Source organism: Clupea harengus, chromosome 14 (genome assembly GCF_900700415.2).
Source record: "Clupea harengus chromosome 14, Ch_v2.0.2, whole genome shotgun sequence".
Lineage (NCBI taxonomy): Eukaryota > Metazoa > Chordata > Actinopteri > Clupeiformes > Clupeidae > Clupea > Clupea harengus.
Window position 1 is genome coordinate 23263872 of NC_045165.1, and position 14903 is coordinate 23278774.

Genomic DNA, 14903 nt, shown 5'->3' on the forward strand with positions numbered 1-14903 from the left:
ATGCTAAATAAATGACTGTCTGAGTCTGTGGCAGCTTATGGAGGGGAAAGTTGAATACTTAAAAAATACCCTGTGCGGACCTCACCTTGCTCTTAGGTGAATTACACCTTTAAAGGGACACAACTACTCACCTGCCCTGGCTAGAGAGAGAAACATCTAGAGCTCCATCATCATGCCTTACATGTCTTCTGCTGACACACCCTTTGCTCCAGTATACACACCACAATGCATAGAGACACACACTGCTTTCTTGCTTTAGCACCTTCCTGCCAGTGGACACCAAACAGTACCCAACCCACACTCTTCTCTTCTACAAGTTCTCTCTTCTGCTGTCCAAACTCTGTTTTCTTTTTTATCTGGGAAGCAGATTTGATTCATTACACTTCTTAACCATAACTACTGTTAAAGACACCAAAACACGCACCTCAGATGCAAATTTGTTTCAAAATAAAAGGTTTGGTGAAAGGTTGATGATTGAACGTCAACAGCCAATCAAACTACACTTCTCCCTTCCATATTCCTGAAGCTTCGTGTTCATTGGCTGTAATTGTTTAAGACCTGGTCAGAGCCACTGTGTGTGTTTCTCATTACAGCGCCAGAACTGGGCACATTTTTCTGAGCGCACGCACACACACACACACTGAATGGACAGTATCGTCATAAGTATCGTCATTAAATAAATAAGGGCGGTTTTCACACCAGTTTGTCCGAATATATATAGCAGTATATATATATATATATATATTAATGGCAGTAATAGTGGATTGCTGACCTCAGTGACTGTAAAACACAGTTTTTACCATCTTTGGCGACCACACCAAGATGATGCAAGTTGTCATTCAAAGAGTAAGCTGTAAACCTGCATCTTTTTCCTCTGCATAAAGTTTGTAATGTAACGTGATGTGTACATTTAAAACAGTCATTAGAAATTAAAATTGAAGGGTAGACATTTAAAATTAGGAGCCCAGATTCCTTGGCTTTGCCGTCATTTTAGTTTCACCATGCCTTCCAGGTCAATCTCATCAACTGAAGAAAGAAAATGGCATATGGTGTCATAACAGTGTCTCTCACTAGAGGTCAGCAGTGGCTTTTTTATGCTAGATCTTTATTCATAGTGGTCTGAAATGGTTCAACGGATAATAATAATTAACTATTGACTGTGAAAACTCTGTGGGGTGAGAGCTCTATAATTGATTTAGTTTTAATGTCCACAAGTTTGAGGTAAGCTGCAATCTTATGTCAGCCAAAATATCCTACTTATTCTATTAATTTTGAAATAATTAAATGAATATAAATAGTTAGATTTACGGAGGAGTTCATGTCTGTCGATATGATACGCATGTGTAGATTGCTCGGATTCCCCCACACGTACGCACACAATACTCAAACTAATTTTGTAACAAAATATACCCAGTAGAGGGCAGTGTATTATACAACAAGCTTACTGCCTCTTTTCTCAGATAATAGCTTTTTAAAGATGCTGTTTACTGCCAGCTCTTACAATCCTGGCAAAAGAATAGGCTTGTCTCGGAGGCTGAGAAATCACTCTGGCAGTTCAAAGTGAGACATCGCTTCGCTTCCCCCGCGTGTGCCTATTTAATGCACTTTATCGGCGCTCTCCCCATCCTACCCCAAAAGAAACCAGCCCCGCTGTGATCTCCTTGAAATGATCTGGATTTACACACAACACAGCCTGTGACAGAGCCCAGCTTCGCTCGTGCTGACCTCATTACAACATGGCTCGTGGCTAAATGAGAAACTGTGTTACGTTTTTTTCCTTCCCGGCATTAATTAAGAAAGCCTTCCTCACCACGCTGATCTGAATCTAATGTGATGAATGCGAAGTGAGAAAGTTCAGTCAAAGCCAAACTCGCTTCCTGAATTCCGAGCAACCGTAAACCACTTGAGGTCATTTTGACATGCTTGCACATTGAAAAACAAGTGCTGGTCCATCAGTGATGTACCTTGATGGGTCATAGACTACAAGTGCAAAAGAATCAGTCAGACTTTCCCATTACTGTGACAGGTGTGCTGGCTGGGCATCAAGGTCCATTTATGGCACAGATCTACAGACATAGTTATCATATAGAGAGACATGCACTGTAGAATGCTGGGATAAGAAATGGTGGTGAGGATTTCAATTTCCATGCCGTCTTCACAAAGTCATTCTTTGATGGTCTGATTTCATATTACACACAATAACTCCACTACCAATGAAAACATACAGGTAATACACTGAGATACCCAAATAGAGAGGCGATGCACGCTAGGACTGAAGACTAATTGCATTTGACTTTTTCCCGAAATGTCTGACTTTGGCTCCTTTGCCTCCTTCCCCACACAGCAACACCTTACTCAGACTCAGCCCTTAGTTTGTTTTATTAGGCCCACCCTCTGTCAGGGCAAGATAGAGTTGCCCCCTCTGCTCTTCCGGGTGTAAATCACGTGTTAATTGAGTGGTATGCAGAAAAACATGTCGGCCTCAGGTCCTGCTGTCTGCCAATGAATCCCCTCCACTAAGAACAACCCCATTTTGGACCCAAACCATGCATACACATCCAAACAGCCAACATCACAGGGTGTATGGTAATCCTCAATCCTCATTTCAACTGCTTAGTCCAGGGTCAGGGTGAACTCACTCGATGTGGCGATGAGTTTCAGATACGCTGAAGCTGAGCGAAGGGACGATGACAGATACCATTGGGCATGAGAAGCTGAGACAGCACACAGCTTCCCCCCGCCAGCTTCCCTCCTCTCCTCATTAAAAACGAACCTGCTGAGATCTGTCCTTTGCATTCCATGCACGGCCACCCAAATGGTGATGAGCAGAGACACGCCCGGACGCATGCGTTTGATACCTGTGTTGTATCAATTTAGGATGCTGACAGTGATACATTATTTTGGTACGTAAATAAGAAGGGGCTAAATGGAAGCATACTTTAATAGTTGCCATGCTAACTAGCTCATGTGAACTCACTGACTTCATCAAGTCTACTCTGGCAAGTAACGTGCTGCATTCTGAGTAGAAAAGTGGGTAGAATAATTAATCTGGACAATATTGAACTTTTACCTCATCTTACCTTGATTGGCAACCACTAATAGCCCATACAGTAAATAGATCTTGGTCTTTTTGCAACCCAGCAGACAGTACACCCATACTCCTGAGACCCATTTACCTAGCAATGGTTCTTGCATATGGATCAGCCTACTTTAACCTGAGGCTAATCGCAAAGTACCTCTCCGTAGACTTAATATCCATGGACTCCATTGACCCTTATCAAGTAGCTAAAAACCCATATGTACCTTCTGGACTTCACTAGTTGTGTGTGCCTACTGTTTGTCATTCCTGTTCTGGTGCCTACCACTTAGTCCAGTAGCGAATACAATACAAAACAATATTCTGCATGATATCGTAGGTATGGGTAAGTATGTAATTGAGCTGAATTTTATCCATCCTCAGAAAAACAAATCCACGTTGAACTTGACAGTCAAACACAATAGTTGAGGTTGCTGCACGAACCCTGAAGCTTGAAGACAAAACTTTTTTCCAAACAGATGAAACGTGCAAAGTGGCAGTAAGGCAAATTGGTCTGAGGAAACACATTTCAGCGAGAGCCACTTAGCTGGAAACCCAAGACACATCCCTCCCACCCCCAGTGTTGCACACGGCAAACGTGTTCATCCTTAACTCCTGTCTGCAGTTGGTGCAGACAGGGAGGAGGGGGAGATTTAGTCAGATTAAAAGCAGAACTGGGCGGACGGATGAAAAGAAAGCTCTTTAATCATCTCGCTCCGTTACATGGTGCTGAGTAAATATTAACATAATTAATCATTGTCCAAACGTCACTCACGTTAAAAAGAGTTCCCCCGAGATTATGCAAACACTTTTCTCATGCTGTGTTCAAGCAACCGCCCCCCCCCCCTCCCCCAGCCTGCTGCTTCAGGATGTAATTAGTCAAGGTCATACTTTGCAGTTTTTTAGGATCCTTTCCGCAGTGAACATAAGGGTTCTATGTGGTGGGTCTGATCAGAAACACTTCTCTTCTACTAAAGTGTCAAACATGTACAAGTGAGCTTGTGTACACTGCCAGTAATCACTTTTAATCATTAAACAAACTGGCTTAGGAAGCACGATTTAGAGCATCTTTGTCCCAATAATCAGCATGACTGAAACAAACAGCTAAATAAACAGAAGTTGATCCACACCATATTTCTTGTTTTGGGCTATTTGTTTAGACCGCCTCGACTAAATTCTGTTTCTACGACATGCCAAGCTAATTTATTAATTTTACATCTTCCCTTGAGCTAATTTACACATTCTAATAAAAGTGGCCCACATTTCAACATCCTTGTCTGCGGAGGCATGCAGAGCCCAGTGAATGCATAATGCAGCGCTTTGATGAAAGCCCATTTTTAATGACTTCGGCTGTTTTGTCTCCTCTTAATAACGGACATATCTCCAGAGACAGATCCACGGAGCCGATGGGAGTTTGGTCCATTCTCAGCAGGAGCCTGCCCACAGCAGTTAACAGCCCTGCATGAAGTTGCTGTGTAGCCTGCTGTAATGTATTGAACACCATCATGATAACATTTTATTTGAGCTCACCAGTGCAACTGGCAAAGTAGTACAATATGTTCCTTGCTGAAAAAAGTTATTGTTAATACATGAATGAGTGAATATATGAAGTGTGGTAAATAAATATAAATACTGAATATGACTTTACACACTTTATGTACATTCGAGGTTTGTGGGAACCGTGAGAAGAAAAAGTATATACCAAGGAACACAACAGAGACTAAATCTAGACTCTGACACTCAATGTAACTTTGGTGATCCAGATTTTCTTTTAGATATTCATATTTTTCTTCCATATGGGCTGCATTGGGATTTGTCATGGGTCTTAGCACCACTCGTTTTGATCACAGGATTTATTGTAATGCTCCAGTAGCAGTTGGTTAAAATAGGAATCTGTTGAAATTTGAGCAACATCTATGAAATCTGTGTAAGATCCTATTCTGGGATGGTATTTGTGCCATGGGGTCACTGTCTAACTTTCTAATTATGAGGTAGACAATACAAAAAGTTTATCAGTACTGTTCATGTCTGTATTCATTTCTTAATTTAAAAAAGGTTTCTATACCTCCTCCACATGTCGACAGTCATGTATTCTTCCTCCCCCACCTATGAATCTATATGTCTCTATGCATGATGTGCAAAATAATACCCCTGTAGCATATGTGTCTACAATATTTATATATAACAACAACATGTTTCAGTTCAAGTAAAACATTTATTAAAATAAAATTGAATATGTAGAAAATATCTTTAATTTTATGCAAAGAGATTTAAAATATCCCTCTGAAGTCGGATGACTATTCATGCACATAAGATCCTCATACATGGAGCAGCCTATGCTATTTTTCCCCAAAGGATTAGACTGAGCAGAGACTGATATTACTACAGGAATGCCCATGTACTTTCATATGAGCACATATAAAGGTAAGGTAATTAATGTTGTTATACCAGTTGGTCATTGAAAATACTAATTTCTTATTGGCTTTCAGGTGTGCTGTAAATCTTTGGACTGTGTGACTATGTGGTAGGTTAGTTGTGGGATAGCTGAGAAATGTTAGCTGTGGTATAGAAGAGAGATTTTGAAGTCTTAATATAGGAAAATAATAAACTTAGAAACATAAATTGTGATTTTGCTATATCCAGGTATAACTACACATTTGATAGTTGACTAACTTTGTGTGAAGTGACCAAGCTGAGGCACAGACAAAAGTAGAATGTGAATGTGAATGTGAATGTGAATGTGAATGTGCCGTACTGTAGCAGCAGTTGGCTGTTGCATACTTTAAGCTATTCGATTTTGTGGATGCTAACCTCGCCCTTCGAAAGAAGGGTTTGACTCACCTACAGTGGGGAAAATAAGTATTTGAACCCCTGCCGATTTCGCAAGTTTGGCCACTTGCAAAGAAATGTGTGATCTATAATTGTAATAGTAGGTGTATTTTAACAGTGAGAAACAGAATATCAACAAAAAAATCCAGAAAACTGCATTTTATAACATTTATGACTTAATTTGCATTTGATGCAGAAAATAAGTATTTGAACCCCTAGCAAAACATGACTTAGTACTTGGTGGAATAACCCTTGTTGGCAAGCACAGACGTCAGACTTTTCTTGTAGTTGGTCACCAGGTTTACACACATCTCAGGAGGGATTTTGGTCCACTCCTCTTTGCAGATCCTCTCCAAATCCTTAAGGTTGCGTTTTCAATGGGAGGGAATGAGGGAATGAGGTTCAAACCCAATATTCCACGTTACATGGCCCCATCCATAGTCCCCTCGATGCAGTGGAGTCGTCCTGTACCCTTGGCAGAGAAACAGCCCCAAAGCATATTGTTTCCACCTCCATGCTTGACGGTGGGGATGGTGTTCTTGGGGTCATATTCAGCATTCTTCCCCCTCCAAACGCGGCAAGTCGAGTTGATGCCAAAGAGCTTGATTTTGGTCTCATCTGACCACATCCTGTCTCCCAATCCTCCTTAGAATCATTAAAGTGTTCATTGGCAAACTTCAGACGGCCCTGTACATGTGCTTCCTTGAGCAGGGGGACCTTGCGAGTGCTGCAGTACTTCAAACCATTACGGCGTAGTGTGTTGCCAATGGTTTTCTTGGTGACTGTGGTCCCAGCAGCCTTGAGCACATTCACAAGCTCCCCCTGTGTAGTTCTGGGGTTATTCTGCACCTTTCGGATGATCACCAATACCACACGAGGGGATATCTTGCATGGAGCCCCAGACCTAGAGCGATTGACAGTTGTTTGGTGTTGCTTCCATTTACGAATAATCGCACCAATAGTTGTCTGCTTCTCACCAAGCTGCTTGCCGATGGTTTTGTAACCCATTCCAGCCTTGTGCAGGTCTACAATCTTATCTCTGACGTCCTTGGTCAACTCTTTGGTCTTGCCCATGGTGGTGAGGTTGAAGGTGTGAAGTATGATTCTTTGGACAGGTTTCTTTTATACACGTCACCAGTTGAGATCAGGTGTACCTTGTTAGGGCTAATGAGGACTAATCTGTGTGCTTCGTGGGCACATAACTGGTCATTGGGAGCCAGAATTCTTGCTGTTTGCTTGGGGGTTCAAATACTTCTTTTCTGCATCAAATACAAATAAAGTCATAAATGTTATAAAATGCAATTTTCTGGATTTGTTTGTTGATATTCTATTTCTCACTGTTAAAATACACCTACCATTAAAATTATAGAGCACACATTTCTTTGCAAGTGGCCAAACTTGCGAAATCGGCAGGGGTTCAAATACTTATTTTCCCCACTGTACCACCTGTTGGATGAGCGATGCTTTTTTCCACCTCCTGATGAAATTCACAGACCTTACAACGCCCGCCTTTTCAACAGTCACCACAAAACATGGAGAACATTACATATCCATCAGTGGTCCAACTGTTTACGACCAAGCTTCTGGACCTAACATATTGACCATAGCTAAGGCAGAATTTGACTGCATGGAACGTCTTTAAATTAACCTGTCTCCACCAACACAGGTTAATAATTAACCCTTAACTCCAGTCCAGTGCTCCAGGAAATTGAGTTCCTGGGGCACCATCTCACTGGGAGTAGGGAATTGCTGTAGGTGAGGCTGTGCTGAATCCCCCACCCCCCACACCCCCACCACCACCACCAAGGCCCTACAAGAGTTTTTGGGCATGGTAAATTTAGACCATTGGTTTGTACCCCATGCCACTGGGCTCATGCAAACCCTCTATAAGGCATGACTCCTAAGCAGGAACTGGAGGAAATGACCCAATTGTTCTCAGCCACCAAACAGGCCCTCGCCAAGGTGACACTGCTTGCTCACCCATTACCAGACGCCCCCCATTGCCTTAACCACAGATGCCTCTGATGTGGCCGCTGTTTTCGAGCAGTTGGTTAAAAGGGGTGTGGGAGCCTTTCGCCTTTTTCAGCCAACAGCTCTGAAAGGAAGTATAGCACTTTTGATGTGGACCTCAAGCCATTGACATTTACCATGTCCAAGTCATCTGAACCATGGTCAGCCCAGCAAGTTTATTCTAGGTTTACCACAGACATTCAACACTAAAATGGGAAACACAACCTTGTTGTTGGCTGCCTCTCCTGTGCTCTAATTGGGACCATCCACCTGGGAATTGACTATGCGTGTATGGCCATGGACTATGTTTTGGACCTGGCCATCCTGGCCCTCAGGACAGCCCTACAGTTGGCGTATGTACCTTTCACAGAGGCGGAGGCTATACTGCTCTTTAACATGTCGGCCTCACATTCTCGCCCAGTGATACCTTAGTGCTGGAGACAGCAAGTTTGTATTCAATCCACGGCCTCGCAGTCCCCTGGGAGGAAACCTACACAGTGTCTCATTCCAGCTAGGTTTGTTTGGCACGGCATGTAGAAAGACGTCCGTGAATAGGCTACGACTGTCAACTCGCAAAGGTCCCTCACCAAATTAGGGCCCCATTGGAGCCCGTTTGCAGTCCTGGCATAGTGTTTTGACAATGTTCATGTAGACCTTGTGGGCCCTCTCTCCTTCCAAGGGTTTTACTCACCTTTTAAGAATGGTCAATAGAACCACAAGGTGTCCAGGGGCAGTTCCACTGTCATCCACGACAACAGCTGATGTGGCCTCCTTTCATTGGCGCTTGGATTGCCCATTATGGTGTCCCTGGGCATTTTTCTCTTACTGACTTCATCCCTACCACAAACGTTCCCTGGTCAATGGAAGACCAACACTCCTCACTCCTTGATGCCGCCCGCACATTTCTGCCAACCCCCACCTCAAGAGGTTAAATTGTTATGCTTTTTTCATCTTAAATTAAATTACATGGTAAGCTAACATTTCTCGGTAGCTACATTAACCTGCTGCAAACACTGCATAGCATGCTAACATTATATTGAGGGTTTTTCCCGATCTACTGACGTCTTTGCCTTTTCAGTAATTATTGTATAGCCTTGTATACAATACACATACATTTTCTGTCAATGATTGTATTATAAAATGTAGAATACAAATAGGTTACATATTACGCTACCGGCCATAACTGCATTGGGGTCTTCTCTCCAAAAAGCCTATAAAGCCACAAAAGTCTTCATCTGCTCTCCCGTCCCACATTTCATACCAAGAGGAAATGAAGACCTGGCACAGTAACCTTTAGGCCCAGTGAGCCTCTATCTCCCATTTGCCGCCAGTCACTTTTCCCGCTTTGTTTTCACCCCAAAAGGGGTGTGGCCAGCAAAAATACCTCACGTTGATGTCATGTTGCCCGAGTCTATTCTGTTGAGCGCAATAGTATGGACTCCCAATTATAAAGTCACTTTGAAGACAAATTCACATAAAAAATAACCTGCAGTTCTTTCCCACACTTCCTCACAACGGCCCATTTTTACTTTCTTTGTGAAGGCTGGATAAATGAGAGTTAGTTCTCGGCTAAAGAAAGACCTTGCCCCAAGGTATATTTGGAAGCACAGTGGTGAAGGATACATTAGATAAAAGAGCAAAATAAATCATTAATGTATTGTTAATGAGGAGAAAATAGATTAATGGAATGAAGAAACATACACAAGACTAATCAAGACTTAATTTTTCTTTACAGCTCTGGGTGATACTGTACTTAAAATATGTAATCTACTTTTAACTGCTCCAAGGTTGGACTGGATGAATAATTTGTATGTGAAACACAAGCCACAATTACAGAGAAAAAGGTTGTGAAAAGATGAAACACTGATTACTATAAATGCTAAATATTTATGAGTTGATGATATTCAATTAACCACATATCTGTGATTTTACACTAGCATAGAGATCTGTATGTTTTAAAAATAAACTGGGAATACTCAGAGGCCATGTCAAACTATATATTGGTGAAAAAACAGCAACTTATTTAGTCATGTATGTCAGACAAGTGTGTATTTATTCCTTTTACTTAAGTCTTTTTTTACCATAAGAGGATAGCAACTCTGGGAGTGGAAAAAATACTTCAAAATGAAGCATGACATCTGTGGTGGATACTTTGTTATTATGGATTTTATATAATGTCTTTGTTTGCATGTGAGTTGATTGGGTTTGCCCTAATTGTGCAAACTGCCAAATGTTCTGTTCAAACAGTCATAACGATAAGTCAACATGCACTTGCAAATAGGGTTGTCATCACCCTCCGTGTACAACACTAAAACAGGGAACTGGTCCTCCAGTGCCAACTAGATTCAGCCAATGCTACTATATGCTATGGGATTCTATTCTGATATATAATATGATGCTATAAATCATACTGTGATGAAGTGTAACTCAACCTTTCTTGAGTGGCAATGCTTTTGAAACACATCCCAGTTACACTTGGACGTGTATGTGTGTCGCTCCACAGACAGGACCACGGACAGCTCACAGCCTGTTACTGAAGGCTGCAAAATCAGCTATCTACTCTCCTCTCATTATCTATCCTTTGTCAATGCTAGTTCTTCACTTAACAACCACAAGTGAAAAGATTTCAAAACATGGTGACTGATTGTGATTAGCTTGGATACCTTACATTATGAATGTATTATAGTCTGGGAGGTGTGCCAAGAAAATCAGTGTGAAGTTTGCACTGTTATCTCTGCTGTCTACAAAATGGCAAAATCGCAAAGGCAGTCTATGTACACAGGCACACGATACAATATACATATTTGAGCTGTTAATAGTGATAATACTCCTTGTTATCCTGCAAAGAAGAGCAAAAACTGTGTGGTTAGAAAAATCAAAAAGTGTTGTAATTAAGTGCCTTGCTAATTATTGCTGTCGTACCATCAAAATGAGACTTGAGGCTTGTTTTCACAGAACAGAAACAAAGGTTTGCAACTGGAATGACATCAAAGAGAAACACCATTCTCTGTTGGTTTGCAGCCAATACACAATAAACATGGAGAGAATAGGGAATGAAGACAATAAAAGAGGAACCCAATAGAGAAGCTCCCCTTTCACTAAGCCGAAGTCTGGCCCTCAGTTCAGTCTACCTATACCTAGATCTCAAAATAAAATGTACAGTAGGTCTATGTTCCTCAAGATCTGGTTCCTAGAATGAAGTCAGCCAGAACCATAACAGCCCCATGTTCAGGATGTAATTAAGCATGTTGAAACTGTTTAAACAGCCAAACAGATTTTTCACAAGAAACAATACAAATGCAAAACTCTGGAAATCAGTTTCAACTCAATATTCCTATAGGTGAACAAATGATTGATTTAACCTAAAGCTCTTGAGCTGATTGCTTAAAGCATTGGGATGATTTTATGCAAACAGATGTACTGACTATGACCACTGTTAACTTCTCTGACAATTAGTGTCTAGCATATCTCATCGAAAGAACAAAATACCAATTAGAGAGAATTACAGGGCATTAAAACACAGACACACACACACACATATACACCCAGACACACAATCACCATTGGTCAATTTGAGTCTTACAGGGGCATAATTAGACTTCTTTAAATTCATAAATTGAGCACATTGCGCAAAAACCCTGAAAACATTTTTTCCCAGTGAGCACATTAGAGCCTCAACGTGATCTCAGGCTGTGTTCCACATCCAGGTAAGACAATAGCTCAGAACAGAGGCTCCTGGGCATGTGGGAGCTCCAGCAGCTGTGGAACTTCAAACAACATTGTTTACTTGGTTCACTGCCTAATCCAATATATTCAAGAAATGTGGAGTTAAGCTGTTTTAGTTTTTTTTATATTTATTTCTCTCCCCCCCAAACAAGATTATTCCAGTCTGTTACAAATCTTGAGGGGCTTCTGCAGGAGTAGAAAAATTATTCTGACACTTATATGACTTAAATGATGCAGGCAAAAAGAAAGAGACAGGACAAAAATAAACTTGTTTGGTTTCTGCTGCTTTTGTTCCTGCCCGTTATGCCCCCTCTCTCTTTCCATCCTTCAGACTGATTTGAGATTTGACGGGGATCTGTCTCATTGTGTGAGATGGTGTAGTCACTGAAGCACAGTTTCATCTCTGCTACTTCAATAGAGAGTGTATTCTAAGGTAGGTCTTAAGCTGGTTAGGTTTGCTCTGTAGTTTGAGTAGTGCTTTAAAAAAAAATGCTTCTTAGTCTAAACACATCCTTGTCCTACATTGTCACCTGTTTTATGTAGTGAATTTTAATGACACAAATGTGTTGCGTGCAAGAGAGGTGTTGGTATTTAATTTTTATTTGGTTTTGATTGTTGTTAACAAATCAGCCAGCTTTAAACTTTGCAGTGTTGCAATTGTACAATTTATAACCATCCTGCCAAATTAGAAAACACACCAGATGAATCCTTATTTCCAAGGGGGGAAACACATAATTTACCTCACATTATTTTAAACAAGTTTGAAACTGGAGGATTTATGTAAATAATATACTGAAGCTGTTAATAAATCCCAATAGAAAGCATTTAGATAGAAATGATCTTTCCTCCCCATGCTTTGTCATGATAGTGAGGGTAGACATTCTTGGGCTGCGCCTTATCACAGGTTTTTACAGTAACTTCAGTCACTTACACTATCTAATCAATCCCGTGTCACAAAGAAATGACATACAAGACAAACTTTACATGGCCTATGTATATGATTCATTACTTAATTCAAATACATTCTCATAATTAGCCATTTTAACAGCACAGATTCAACTGCACAGATTTAACTGCACAGATTCCAATTGCCTCCATTTCCTCCAGGTATTGTGAAGGGTAGAGGCACAGAAGTCTCAAAATGTAAGCTTTCATGAGTCCAAACTTCAACTTGACGGAGTTTTTAAAACAAACAAAGCCCAATATCTGACAGAGTTTTTAAAACAAACAAAAAAAACGTGTGTGTGATACTCCGAAGGTATTCCACACTATTTTCATTGGAAATGGTTGTCATGGCACATGTAGATGTGAAGACTCAGTTGAGTTCTGGGCACGTACTGAAACTGTTAAGTCATCTTTTTGTATAATGTCCAGAGTAACAGATGATGGCGATGTCTTAAATGCAGGCACATGAGGCGAAAAGAGGGGAGTCCCACAGTAAGACACATTAGCACACTGTAAACACATACAGTAGGCCTTCATAATGAACATACATTCATACCGTACAGAGCCTACATGAATTGTGCTTCGTGTCCTCTATCTATGTCATGCTAAACTGCTAAATACCTGTCCATATATCATAACTCCAACACCTTTGGAACTCTAATCAACTTGGGGAAATAAAAGTCACACATTACAGGGTTGATCAACAATAGCATTAAAACAAATTCCGCTGTACAATGAATTGGAACTAGAATGAGAAACTCAAGGGTTTGTTGACTCTCAAAAACATTAGCCAGTGTGCAACATGAGCAGAGAGAGACAGCAGTGCCCTAAGCAGACATTTGACAATACTGATTTATTCGTGCAGAAATGTAAAGTCGCCAATTACAGTCCATCCTTACCCGAAACCTGCTCAGAAGAAAAGGTTTTTCAGTAAATAAAACAGTATGGCTACTCAAAAAATGTTTCTTCTTTTGACACAATTCACATTATGGTGTTAGTTAAAATTAAGAAGTTACTTTTAAAAGAGCTTATAAGATCAAATTGTTTGGGATGCAAACAGGGTTTGGGATGCATTGCTGTATATGAAGGACTGCACACAGATATGATTTTAGTCATTTCAGTATTTTTAGTTTAGACACAGGTGAATAAACCAGCGACATCCATCATTCAATGATTTAAGTAAAAGAACGTTAGGAACTTTTACAGTAAAAATGGACAGAACTAGAATCAGCACTACAGGGCTTCATGATGTCATGTTGATTAGAATGTACCTTCAACGCCTGTGTGTAACTTGGCAAAATGTGTTAATGTTCATATGGAAGAAACCATGTCTTCTAAACTGCATTACTCACATATATATGTAACGAAAAATGAAATACTTCTGAAATAATTATTTACCAAGGTCAGTAATGATAGTATTGACTGTAAATTTAGAGCCATTTCACAAGTATGTACATATTTTGAAAACTTAATAAAGTAGATAAAATACCGCTAGCATACTGTGAATGTGTGATTAAAGGGATATCTAAAATTTCGAAAAACAGGAGAAAATACACTTTTAAGAAGTTCTATCCAAGGTTAGATACAACCATTCCATATCCATGGATATAAGATTCAAATTCCCTTTTTATTTCATAAGGCAATATAAGCTGAAAAATACTGAAATAGCTCGTTACAACTGTGTAGAACACAAATGCATCTATTTCATCCTACCCTACAAATGAGCTACAAAACAGAGCAGTAAACCAATCAAATAAAACACGGTGATGCATTTAAGAAAAAAACATTGCAGACTTGCAAAGCCTTCGTGAGGCATCCTTACATTAAGCATGACCACTAGCTCAGATACTGACCTGATCATTATATAGAAGTTAAATGCTGATCATGAAGATAATGAATCCATGATTCCTGTAGAGGTCCTTTGCAGCCAGCTGCTTTCAGATTCTGAGACCATGACAAAAAAAAATCAGCTCCTAGACAACACTTCTGAAAGGAATGCCTCATGGTAAAATCTCCATCTTTGTAAAAAGTGTGGATGCATCACTTAAATCAGGCATGCTCTTTTGCTCATGTTTCGTGATTGACAAAATCCCATATTTATGGAGTGTCATACGCAAGATGCAAAATGTATTGCGTAAAATAAAGCATTTACAACTATACTCAATATGTCCTTGACAAGGTGAGCAACATACTGCACAGAGTTGCCATTTGTGGATTTCATAAATGGGTTTAACCTACAGCATCAGTGCCATTTCAAACAGTACATCAAAAAATGCTAGAAAGCTCATTTCGCTCACTTAAAGTCACTGAAAAGAGT

General features: G+C 40.4%; 1 long non-coding RNA gene across 1 annotated transcript; it reads right to left on the minus strand.

Moving 5' to 3' along the window:
* Positions 1-12223: 12223 nt before the first annotated feature.
* Positions 12224-14696, minus strand: LOC116223574. The gene is made up of 2 exons (XR_004165149.1): positions 14440-14696; positions 12224-13492 (listed from the first exon to the last, which is right to left on the minus strand). It is a non-coding gene; the product is annotated as an uncharacterized LOC116223574 (long non-coding RNA).
* Between the last annotated feature and the right edge of the window lie 207 nt (positions 14697-14903).